This window comes from Archocentrus centrarchus, chromosome 3, assembly GCF_007364275.1.
Source record: "Archocentrus centrarchus isolate MPI-CPG fArcCen1 chromosome 3, fArcCen1, whole genome shotgun sequence".
Classification (NCBI taxonomy): Eukaryota; Metazoa; Chordata; class Actinopteri; order Cichliformes; family Cichlidae; genus Archocentrus; species Archocentrus centrarchus.
The window spans coordinates 33,952,945-33,966,375 of NC_044348.1; the positions used below are offsets into that span (position 1 = coordinate 33,952,945).

At 42.7% G+C, this 13,431-nt stretch overlaps 1 long non-coding RNA gene across 1 annotated transcript; it reads right to left on the reverse strand.

The window, feature by feature from the left end:
* Positions 1–11,091: 11,091 nt before the first annotated feature.
* On the reverse strand, positions 11,092–11,689 carry LOC115800314 (uncharacterized). The gene is made up of 3 exons (XR_004021659.1): positions 11,622–11,689; positions 11,446–11,502; positions 11,092–11,239 (listed from the first exon to the last, which is right to left on the reverse strand). It is a non-coding gene; the product is annotated as an uncharacterized LOC115800314 (long non-coding RNA).
* Positions 11,690–13,431: the final 1,742 nt, after the last annotated feature.

Sequence of the window (13,431 nt, forward strand, 5' to 3'; positions counted from 1 at the left end):
TTCGAAAATATGACATCTAGTAGTTGCTGAGACATTTCAGTCAAGACCTAAATGTTGGACAGTGTTGATATTTGCTGAAAAACTGCCAGCCAGTTATGAAGACTTCACATTTGTTTTTCGTACCGTAGTCTCATCGGCATAAAATTCGAGGCCTTCAAAGGTATCGTTGGGTTGGTATATGAGGGCCACTAAATTGCATGAAGGGCTCGTTATGGTCCCGTGTACTTCTGCTTCTAGAAGAACCTTTTCTATGTTCTTTAAGGCTCTTAAAGAAAAAAGGACAAGAAAATGTTAACATGCATCACTTTGATTCACTCTTCATCCTTTACTCTCACATATGTATTGATCTAAGGCTGTTTGCAAATTGTTTATAAACAGAGAGACACAGATGCTCAGACAAAAAAATAAATTAACAAAATGTAATTGTTTACTCGATGGTGGCGTATGGGGCGTCTAAATGGCTGCATACAGACGTCAGACAGCAGTTGACTGTTAACGAAACAAAGGAAACACATCAGACCCTTTTTAATATCCACACCAATGATAAAATGTGATCAGTGTTTTCATATTCAGTGTGAACTAAAGGCTTCCTAATGGTGTAAGATTTACTGCCAAAAAGAAATAAACACAATATTCCACAATTTTAGGAGTAATCTTAATAGTAAACTTAATGGAAAATTTTTCTGAAAGCACAACCCAGTCTTGCATTTTGCTGTCAATCAATAAAATTAATAAATGAATAGTAAAGGAAATGACCGACTCAACAAGATAAACAGAAGGATTTTGGAAGTTGAGAGGAAACTGAGAAATACTGAGAAATATCTGAAAATGACTTCCATAATGTAATTTGAATAACAGCCAGGTTAGGACTGATGTCTGTACACAGGTACATGCCCCTCTGTTTCTGTCCATTTCTAATATTATTGTTGTTTGCACCACTGATGGCTTATTATTCAATGTCTGTAAACCCCCTGTTTGGGGGGGGCATCCTTCCTTCCTTCCTACCTACCAACCAATCATCCCCACAGGAATGACTATATTTGGATGAGAGGGATTAGCTGGTGAGTGGAGTGGGTAACTCTCTTGAGTCTAAGTGGTATTGTTTTTACATTAAAACCACGTATTACTCAGGTCCCCTTTGTGCTGAACTAAGCACCTAAATAGGCTGTTGTTATAGAGCAAACACAAAAGCAACAGCACAAAAGATTTAGGGAGTCGTCTGCTATAACAGACGTGACAGAGCACAGGGATGCCTCGGGTTGTTTTTTTTCTCTCTGTCTCTTTTTTTGGCAGGTGTTTCAGTGACTAATGTACTACAGCCTTCTTCTAACTTCTAGCAGTGCTAACTACCGCACCAGTGTGCTGCCCACAAGTCAAATATAGTGATCAATAATCAATATCAATGTCAACTGTAAAAGGTGAGAAAGGCTTTACAGGCTGTATTTGAGTTGTATGAGAATGTAGTATATGTGAGGACTGAAAGTGGAGAAAAGCTGAGCTGCAGTTCAAAACACAGCAACAAAAACCGGGTTCTGATTTCTGTGGTTGGACGGTTTTTAAATGTCATCCAGCACAAGAATTCAGCTTCGTCTCTGTGGACGATGTCATGTGATTTTTGCATTAGTCACATCAGCGGCGTAATGCTTGGACGTGTGTGTTTATGCTTTTGTTAATTAAGTTTATTTTTTAGATTTTGTGGAGTTTATCTATCAGTCATTTTCATCCATTTAATTTTATGTCATTATTTCTTGGTTGGGTATTGTTTCCTGTTTATTTGGGTTAGAGCTCATTGACTGTGGTTTCTTTAGTTTTTGGGGTTATTTATTCTAATCTCACTCAGTGTCAGTGTCACTTCCTGTTCTGTTTTAAGGGTGGTGACTCAAACTTTGACGTCACAACTTTATGGAAATTTTAAAGGTATGTTTACAGACATTACAGCATTTTGACACTTTCAGAGTATTTATAAGCTAGCATCTGGACCTGCTTTATCATAAAGAAAAAGACAATAGGGGAATTTACATACACTGTTAATAGTAAAAATTTCAGTTAATACATTAAAGTACTTACTCATTGTCTCATAAGGAAAACATGTATTTTCAGTCTTATTACTTGTACACTTTCCACAGATACCACTTCCTGATGCAAAATTCCCGGAGAACATGTCATGAGACACCAGCCACCAGAGTATCGCCCACTTAATCCTGTGAAATTAAGAAAATGCACTTATAGCAAAAAAACTATCTTTGCTTAACAAGCAGAGGATATTTGTCATGAAAGCAATTCATGAGCCAAATGAATTAAAAAATTGTTTGATTGATAACTTTGATCCATCCAGTGTGAAGACTCTCATAACAATATAATACTTCATCTTTCATATTTCTAACCATAGCTGCATGTAATCTATTGTAATTTTACAGCCACAGAATCTTTGTTGAATAAAAGTCTGGGTGGACGGACAGTTTAGATGTAAACACACGTAACACGGACTGTTACAGGGTCCACATCACCGCAGCTGCAGCCCCGATCCATCTCCCACTCCCCTCACTCATTCCACAGTAACTGGTACAAACAGAAGTTGAAAATTAGATTTGATATTTTTAGCTAAGAATCTATTTTTTTATTTCCAAAGAAGCAATTTTTTCATTAGCAGGTAATTAAGAGTTGATAACAGCATTTTTTTAATGTCATAAATTATAATAAATTATCCAAAAGGCAAAAATCTCTGTGACGGAGGAGACGACTATCAAATGGCCGTTGTATTTCTTTTCTTTGTTGAACTCTTCCATTCAGTAAAGGGTAAAGCTGTACCTTGCATATACAAATAAGATAGTGTATTACTTTCCATTAGTATTTGCATATGGGAAAATAAAACTGCATCCCAGTACAAAATGTTCCCTCTGTGAAAATATATGGTAAAAAAGCTTCTTTTTTTATTCCCTCAGTGGCTCGAGTAAAACTCTCGTGAACTTTTGACTTCAGGGTCTTACTTCAACCAGACACAACAAATAAATTTGAAGATAAATGTCATTCAGTATCACCAGCCTTTCACCTGTTCCTCAGCAACCAAATGATTAGTTTAATTTTGCTTTGTCAGCCCAAGCATTAGACGTGAAAGTTCATTTGATTTATGAGTACTGTATCGACAGGAGCAATTAAAGTTTTGTATTGGGGAGTTGAAAAATTATACTTTTTGATAGTATGGAGAAGTAGACAGATGTGTCCTTACCATGGCGCTACATGGTTACATATCGAGCCAGAAGAGAAAAAAAGGCACAGCATTAAATGTTCATATCATCTATTGATGTATTAACAAAGTAAGATAATGTCAACTGAACCTAAAATTGAAACTTATTTTTAACTTGGGAATATGTAATTAACCTTTGCATCTCATAATTTCTGATTTTCTTGGTCACCTCGCTGACACGCCACTCAAACTAGAATATATTCTAATATTTTTGATACATTCTCCTTGTACATATAGGTGTTGGGACTGCTGTCCCTCATAAATACTCACATAATATCACTCTTTATTACTGCAAATGATTTTCAAATTTTCCCCACCCTGATATGCAAAATACTGTGGAATGCTCCACGAACAAGAGCCTGAAATATTTATACTCCTCCACCTGGGCCAGCAACTCATCTCTGACCTGGAGTGGGCACTCCACCCTTTTCCGACTGAGGACCGTGGCCTCAGACTTAGAGGTGCTAGTCCTCGTGACAGCCAGTCACCTGTGAACTGTTCCTCTGTGAGCTGGAGGTCACCACCCCATGAAGCCAAAAGGCCCGCATCATCCACAAAAAGCAGAGATGAGATTCTGAGGCCACCGAGGAAGAAGCCTTCTGTTAGCTGGCTTTAATTCTGTCCATAAACATTTTGAACAGAATCATTGACAAAGGGCAGCCCTGACGAAGGCCAACACACACAGGAAACAAGTCCAAATTATAGCTGCCAGCACTGACCAAACTCCCCCTGTGGGTGTACAGGGACTGAATGGCTCATAACAACAGGCCAGACACCACACACTCCCACAACACCTCCAACAGGGTACCCCGAGGGCTGCGGTTGAATGCCTTCTCCATGTCCACAAAGCACACATGTAGACTGGATGGGCAAACTCCCACACACACTCAAATACCCTTAGGAATATTAAGTGCTGGTCCAGCATTCCATGATCGGGAGGAAAACTGTATTCTTGCTCTCATATCCGAGGTTCATCTAACAATCATCAATGTGACCAACACACCCGGTCTTATTATTTCCATCTCATTTCATTTCATGTGGAAAATTAGCAAACTTGATAGGTTATTGAACACTTTCAAATTCAGACACTAAAGTTTGATACTGATGCCTATATTTAAGGTAAAACCATCATTATGGTCTGCCGGGTCCAGTCCCAACAGTCAAGATGCTTTGGATTTCAGAGACTACACTTAGAACACCAATGATCCACAACTACATCTACTAGTACTGTTAGTACTACTGCTACTACAACAATTACTACTACTACTAATAATAACAATAAAAATGACAACAAAAAAACAATTAATCCTTTAACAGATTAATGGGGAAGAACAAACACAAAGGAATTACAGCTCTATCTATTTGTCATTTTTGTATGTTTAGTTAAATAGTCAGTTGGTATCTCTCCATCTCAATACTGACAGAATAAGGACAGAAGGTAAATTATTTATGTACTATAAAGAGAACCAAAACATAGCCTACCTTTTCATGTTGCTGATTCTCCTTGTATGTTATTATTATTATTATTAATTTGTAACTTCTGAAATGAATACAGAACACATGCGATATGATAGCAGGAAAAAGACAAATGAATAACCCCGCTGAACGGGAACAGGCTCATGAGAAGTTTAAATTACATGTAAATGTCATTCTGAGCTGGAAGGAGGAAGCATCAGTGGACAGAAAGCTGAACTAGCCCCTCCTTTGCCACTGAGCCTACACCAAATACAGGCTTACATCAAATAACCGAAGCATATTAGAAACTGCACATAGATTCTATTCACACAGATTCAGCACTCGGTCTTGTATTTTAGAAGATCATTTATCTCCAATTTTAAAGCAGTTCACTGGTCAGTTTTTTAGATTAAGACCTCATAGAACTTGGTTTATTGCAGCATGTCACTAGTTTGAACAAGAAAGGGCAGGACAAATGAATAAATAATGAGATTAAATATGAACCATGAATATTTATTTATGTTTGAAGTGTGATCACAAAGTTCTAGGAACAATCCATCCATCCATCCATCCATCCATCCATCTTCTTCTATTTATCCAATTCAGGGTTGTGAGGAGGTCTGGAGTCTAGTACACCCCGGTCACCAGTCTGTCCCAAGGCTAACACAGAGAGACAGAGAACCTTTCACACTTAGGTTTCTTCTCACAATCTATAGAACATGTCCAGAGTCCCAGTGAGGCACATTCGATTCCATTTTCAATGGACTTACCAACCATCACCTTACCAAAAGTGAGCCACAGTCTTGAAGAAAAAGGCCTGCCAAAAGACAAAGACTCACAACACTGAGAGGAGACCAAATGAGCTCCAGTGTTTTCCATCCAGTTTACAGTAGTTGAAAGAAATCAGTAAGACAAAATGTCCAGTAAAGTGATTTTCCAACAGTATAAAAAGTTTAAACAGAGTTCCAGCTCAGTTTGAGAATGACTGAGGGAAGCTGGGCCAAGAGTTTGCAGACACCATCAGCTGTCAGAGCTGTTTGCACAAGGGGTGATCAGAGGAGCCAAATCCAGCCAGCAGCAGTCGAGCACAGTGAGCAGTAACACCAGCCTTGGTTGGCAGTGACTGAGAGACTGGAACTATTGTAGGTCAGACTGATCTCTATGAGTAGTTTCTCATCTACAAAGAGCCAAATTCAAACCACAACAACAAAGATGACATCAAAAAAATCTTGGAATAATGCATTAACACTCACATCCTTGTGCGCATCTCTGTACAGTGCAGCACAGTGTTGTGTACTCATTCTGACAATTTAAGTTTCAGAATCTCTCAATAGTTGCACATTGTTGTTTAGTTTCTCTGCACACTGCTCTTCTCTTTTCCTAAGTCCTTATCTCAAATCTACTACAATCTTTTCTGTATTTCTCTCCTTAGGACCATACCTACCCAACACCTCCTCATCAGCTCTCTTCATCCACCACTTTTTCTAGCTGCCAGTTGTTAAAATAAATAAAAGATGGCGCCGGTGAGGTCAGCAGCCGTCGTACCTGCTCCTACGCTTTGTTTGTATATATTAGGTTTAGCTCTAATTTTGGACTTTATAATTCCGCCTGCTCTGTGTCATATCACGTATGACAGACAGACTCTTTTTAATATCAGAATACAGCACTCTGGCTGTATTCTGACACCTTTTTCTCCCGACCCGACTTGGCCTCAGGACATACTGCGTTTCCAGTGGGCCAGCTCAAACAAAGGACGGACCAGGTCACGGACAAGGCCCCGAGGGAAAAGAGCCGGCGTAAGAGAGAGGCTGAGGCGCAGAGCGCACCAAACGCCACTGCCGAGCATCCTGTTGGCTAATGTCCAGTCACTGGATAACAAGCTGGACGAACTCAGGGCCAGGATACAGTTTCAGAGGGACATAAGGGACTGCAACATCATCTGTCTCACGGAGACATGGCTGACTCCCCTCATACCGGACCACGCCGTACAGCCGTCGGAGTTCTTCAGTGTTCATCGCACGGACAGAACGAGGGAGTCTGGAAAATCAAGAGGAGGAGGTGTGTGCCTAATGATTAATAACAACTGGTGTGACAGTAGGAATGTTGTCCCTCTGAAACAATCATGTTCACCTAACCTGGAGCTCCTAACCTTGAAATGCCGTCCCCACTACCTGCCCCGCGAGTTCACTTCGGTCATCTTCAGCGCCGTCTATATTCCACCTCAGGCGGACACAAACACTGCACTATCCGAGCTACATGAGGCTATTTCCACCTATCAGGCTAACCAGCGTGATGCGGCTCTCATCGTAGCCGGGGACTTTAACAGTGCAAACTTGAAAAAGCTGATACCGGAGTTGATTCAACACATCGACTGCCCCACCAGAGGAGAGAGGACCCTAGACCACTGCTACTCTGCATTCAAAGATGGCTACAAAGCAAAGCCTCTTCCGCCTTTTGGGAAGTCTGACCACACCTCTGTACTTCTCATGCCGAAATACAAACAACGGCTCAGGCAGGAACCCCCTGCTGTGAGAGAAGTGACACGGTGGTCTGATCAAACAGAGGCCGCTCTGCAGGGTGCGTTGGATTCAACCGACTGGGACATGTTTCGCAGCAGCGCGGGCGGAGACATCGAGGAGTTTACGGAAACTGTTGTGGGATTTATTGGGAAAGTTGTTGAAGACACTTCACTTAGGAGGACCATCAGGACTTTTCCCAACCAGAAGCCGTGGGTGGATAAATCTGTCCGCGACGCCCTGAGGTCCCGCACCGTTGCCTACAACTCCGGCCTCGCCTCTGGGAAGATGGAGGACTACAAGGTTGCAGCATACAACGTCCGCAGAGCGGTGAAAGAGGCTAAACATCGCTACGGCCGCAGACTGGAACAGCAACTACAACAGTCTGACTCCAGGGGACTGTGGCAGGGACTACGCACCATCACGGACTACAAAGCACCACACACACACCCGGTGAGTGCCGACGCTTCTCTGGCTGATGAACTCAACATCTTCTTTGCGCGCTTTGAGTCGGGAAGCCGACAGCCCGCTGCGCTCCCGGCCGGAGGGGCGGAGACACTCACTGTGACGGAGCGCGACGTGAGGAGGGCGTTTAGACGTGTAAACACCAGGAAAGCGGCTGGACCAGACGGTATTAGTGGACGTGTCCTTAAGACCTGCGCTGACCAGCTGGCACCTGTGTTTACACTGATATTCAACCTCTCACTGAAACTGTGTGTGATTCCCACCTGCTTTAAAAAGTCCATCATAGTCCCTGTCCCAAAGAAACCACACCCCAGCAGCCCCAATGACTTCAGGCCCATAGCGCTCACCTCTGTGGTGATGAAGTGTTTTGAGAGACTCATCAAGGCATTCATCACCTCCTCACTGCCCACCACCCTCGACCCACTACAGTTTGCATACCGGCCAGACAGATCCACAGATGACGCCATATCCTTCCTCCTCCACAAGACCCTTTCACACATAGACACTGGTAAGGGGAACTATGTGAGAGTGCTGTTTGTAGATTACAGCTCAGCATTCAACACCATAGTTCCCTCCAGGCTGGTCTCTAAGCTGCTGGACCTGGGCCTGGGCCCATCCCTGTGCAGGTGGGTTCACAGCTTCCTGACCAGCAGACCACAGGTGGTACGAGTGGGTCACCTCACCTCATCCTCCCTCACCCTCAACACTGGATCCCCCCAAGGCTGTGTGCTCAGCCCTCTGCTGTACTCACTGTACACCCATGACTGCGAGGCCACGTCAGAGTCCAACGTCATCATCAAGTTTGCTGACGACACTGCTGTTGTGGGACTAATCTCTCACAATGAGGAGACAGCCTACAGGAGAGAGGTCTCCCGCCTGGAGAACTGGTGCCAGGAGAACCACCTCCTGCTCAACGTCAGCAAAACAAAGGAACTGATCGTGGACTTCAGCAGGAAGCAGCAGAGGGACTACCATCCACTTGTCATCAGTGGTGCTGAGGTGGAAAGAGTGGACACCTTCAAATACCTGGGAGTGACCATCTCACAGGACCTGTCCTGGACTCATCACATAAACATCACTGTGAAGAAGGCCAGACAGCGTCTCTACCTCCTCAGGCGGCTGAGAGACTTCAAGCTCCCACTCAAGGTGCTCAGGAACTTTTACACCTGCACCATCGAGAGCATCATGCGTGGGAGCATCACCACCTGGATGGGAAACTGCACCAAGCAGGACTTCATGGCCCTAAAAAGGGTGGTTCGTTCAGCTGAACGGACCATCAGAACCACCCTCCCCAACCTGCAGGACATTTACACCAAGCAGTGCAGGCTGAGGGCCATGAAGATCCTAAAACAGCCCAGCCACCCCCGGACACTCTCTCTTCTCCCTGCTCCCATTATTTTTATTCTTCTTATTTATATGTGTGTGTATATATGGTTGCAGGTACAAATACATTTCACTGTGCATTGTACTGTGTATACTGTGCATGTGACAATAAACACTATCTTATCTTATCTTATCTTAGCTGTTAGTTCATCATTTTGGGGGTTTTCAGGGAATAAGCCAACAGACAAGAGAGTAGGATATTACTATACTTTTCAGTACTTGGTGACAAGATGACAACATTAACATGTTCCTCTTCGCACTGTATATTTTGTAATTTTGTAATATTGTGCTATAGTTATAGCTCTAATATCTCTGTATATTTGCAATTGTATACTTGTATATTGTCATAGTTTTTATACTTATTTTTTTTTTTTCTGTAAGCACGAAGTACCGCAGCAATTTCCTAATGCTGTGAACCTGTTCACCCATATGGCAATAAAAACCTTCTGATTCTGATTCTGATTCGGTACGATGGACAATCAAAACACGTCTGAGTGTCACCCCAAATCTGATCATGATAAAGAGGAACACCAAGCTGAACAGTCCCACTGTAGTCACCGTCTTCATCCAATCATTGTTATAGAGCATCGACAAAGAAGAAGAGTAAAGATTTGATCTCTCTGAAAAAAGATCAAAAATAATTTCTGTAATAGAAAAGCTAATGCAAGTTATTCAGTTTTATTTCATCTTCTTTCACATTTAAACATGCAGGCATCTAGAAACTCTGATGCACATGCAGAACAGTTTACAAGTATAAGTTACTGTTGGATTCGAGGTCCGACACTTCCGTCACCCTTTTGCAGGAGAAAAATAGCCCCAATGGAGCGAGATGGCTCCTCAGCTGGAGAGCAAGACTTCTTTAAAAATCACTGGAGATGGGCAGGTTTTGTTACCAAGGTTTATTAACAGACAAAGTTACAAAAAGCAAAAGCAAGCAGAAGCCTCCCGGGAGTTTGTGCCTTAGCAGTTAGCAAGAGAAGAACGGACAGCAACAGCACCCACACCACACGTACACTGCCCCAAGTACTGCTACCCATCCCCTTATATACTCTCTGCCGTTCTTTGACTAAGGTTTTGTGCACAGTCAGCGATTTACAAACATTCATTAGAAACTGTCATTAATTATACTGTTATTATCTGAAAAGGCACAAACATCCCGGAGCATTTTCAATACATCAAGACAGTAAGAAAAATTCATCACAGTAATTGTCAGCCATAACCTCCTTGAGGCCATCCTAAGGCACTCTTGGAGAAGGATTTACGACTGCCCACACTCACGCTGACCAGATATGAGGGAGAATGAGCAGATATGAGGGAGAAAGTGAGGCCCATTTTGCCCCCAGACTTGTTGCATGGACAGATTTATACTTTCTTGATTTGCATTTCCAAAATCTTTGGCTGTGCTACATAAGCAAGTTAGCCTATGGCTAGGTCCACTGGACAGATTTATCACTATAACCAGTACAAATCAAAAATGGGCAAACAGGATGACTGGTGTCCTGTATGTAACCACCTAAGTTACTTATAGAGAAATCTCACCTCAGGATTTTCCTTCCAAGACTTAAAGTAAGGAAGCTTAATTGATTTGGGCCAGAAGGTTCGGCTACAGGAAGGAAGTGTGAAAAGAATGAGACTCGAACACAGGTTATGGTTTTGAAAAGTTGCCGGCTTGTGTATTTTAAAGAAAATATATTGTAACAAATAAAATAAATTTTAAATAAAAGTTTCTCTTCGGTACCAGTAATCTTATTTTACAATCACAGTCACTTTCAAAATTTTCCCGGGTGCACCCTTCTAAATTCACAACTTAGCTTTAGTTCAAACAAAACCTTTCCAATAGCAATATCGCACTGCTTCGATCTCACCAGCTGTATGCAACAGAACCTTATTTTGGAGGGGTGTTTCCAATCTGTCCATACCAGGTCCGCCTCCTGCCTGTGGAGTGTGCTGAGTCCGTAGAAGTCCTTAAAGCGTCTAAAAGTCCAGGGGGAACGTCAGTGTATGTGTGTGTGTGTGATAAGAGGACAGCAGGTGCAGAATGGTGTGGCAGAGATCCTTGTCGCAGCTGGCCTACCGCACTGTGCAGGGCAGCACGGGAAGAAGTTGTCTGGCTCGTCTGTGGGATTGGCTCGCCATCACATCACAAACAAAACAAAGCAAGAAAAAAAAACCTGACCTGTCAACGACAGCGTCATGAAGTACAATGAGTAACTGTTTCTTCAGGCTCAAAAGATTAAATATTTACAATCTCAATCACATTCTTAATAAAAAAACAGAACTTACTATTGTAAACCTTTTTCTTTGATAAATTTTAAAATACTTTACTCACACTGAACTCAAAAATTGCAAATAAGCCAGGAACAAGTAAAATAATTTGCTCACCGATCTCACGAGAGGACAGCGCAACACAAAATGGCGCCGCCTCCGACCTCTGACTCTCTACAACCAGAAATACAGAGGGAACCGATCGAGTTAACATTCGTGAACTCAATGCATCACTCCAGCAGTTTATATGCACAAAATCATGCTTAGCATTGGTAACGTTGCTAACTACTTACTATATATCGCTTTTTGTGCTCTTTTTCAATGAATCTCCGTCTCCCTTTTCCTTAACAGCTCGCTCAGCATCGGAGTCGCAGCCGGAAAGACAGAGGAAAGCCCGCCCCCCGCGAAGGAAGTGGTGGGCGGGGCAATGCGCCACTAGGCAGCAGCCCATTGGCTAAAGCGATGCATGTGTTTTTTTTCTTTCAGCTACTGATTATAACAATAATCGACCATAAATAAAACATAACTGTTAAACCAAAAGCATTTTTATGTTTATGAGGGTCAAGGGCATTTTTTATTAAAGCCCTATTTAAATGTGGGTTACACCCTCCCCACTTTGATGGTATGCACGTCCCTGTGCATTCGAATGGTTAAGCTGTTGCATAGAGTTTGCAATAGCTTCATTTAGGCTATTAAACACTGCATTAACAACATGCAGTAAGGGGTTACCTAATGTTGAATACTGTAACCTTTCTGGTCTCTGATGTGACCTTTGAGATCGACGAGGAACGTCTTGAGTTTCTTGAGAGCTAAGTGATAAACCAGATGAACTAGGTTGCTCAACAATAACTGTTTCCTGTTCACTGAGACACTCTGACAGTGTCACATTTCCATTTGGCAGAACTTTTTCACTAGTCTGCTGGTTTTCCTCCATAGGATCCTCAACTTGAATATCATTTTCCACAGATCCAGGTTCAGGTAAGCTTACACCATCAGGTGAGTTTTCACATTCCTTGATCTTCTCCGTTTGTTTGTCTCTGTCTGTTGGGTTGTCACATTCGGTAGGATTGTCACATTCGGTAGGATTGTCACATCCGGTAGGATTGTCACATCCGGTAGGATTGTCACATTCGGTGTTAGGGAATTGTTCAGTTAAGTTGACATGTTCGGTGGGTACAACAAGAGTTGGCGACATTTCAGGTGGTTTGGCAGAAGGAAAAGAGGACACGGGTATCCAGGTAGGTATCGGTGAGTACTCTGACTCTGATTCATAGTCACTCTCATCCTCCTCGACAACAGTTTGCCTTGTCTTGCGCTTAGTCTGCGGCTTCTGGGAACTCCTTTCTGTTAGATCTGCGGTGGGTACAAAATTGCAAGGGAGAAGCAAGTCTCGGTGTAGTGTTCGGACTGGTCTCTCTTTCCCTTCCGGTTTAACTGTATAGACCGGTAGTTCACCTGCTTTCTTCAGGACCACATGAACATCATTCTCCCATCTGTTTGCCAGCTTATGCTTTCCTCTCAGTCTGACATTACGAACGAGGACTCTGTCACCCACTTCGAGAGTTGAGTCAACCACTTGTTTGTCGAAGCGTGTTTTATTACGCTCAGCGTTCTTTTGTGCGTTTGAGGTTGCAATCTTAAAACTTTCCTCCAATCTATGCTTCAGATCACTGACATACTGTGAGTGTGACTTCTTCTGAGCATTAACAGGCAAGCCAAATACTAGGTCAATGGGAAGCTTTGGCTGCCTTCCAAACATGAGTTCATACGGTGAATAGCCTGTCACGTCATTCTTGGTACAGTTATATGCATGTACTAGAGGTTTTACATACTCTTTCCAATGCAACTTTTCATTGTCACTTAGAGTACCAAGCATTTGGAGAAGTGTCCTATTGAACCTTTCAACAGGATTGGCTCTGGGGTGATACGGTGTTGTGCGTATCTTTTTCATGCCAGTGATCCCGCATAGTTCACTTATTGTCTTTGATTCAAAATCTGGGCCTTGATCACTTAAGAGTTTGTCTGGGACACCATAATGAACAATAAAGTTCTCCCAGAGAGCTTTTGCAACAGTACGGGCGCGCTGGTTGGGTGTAGGGACAG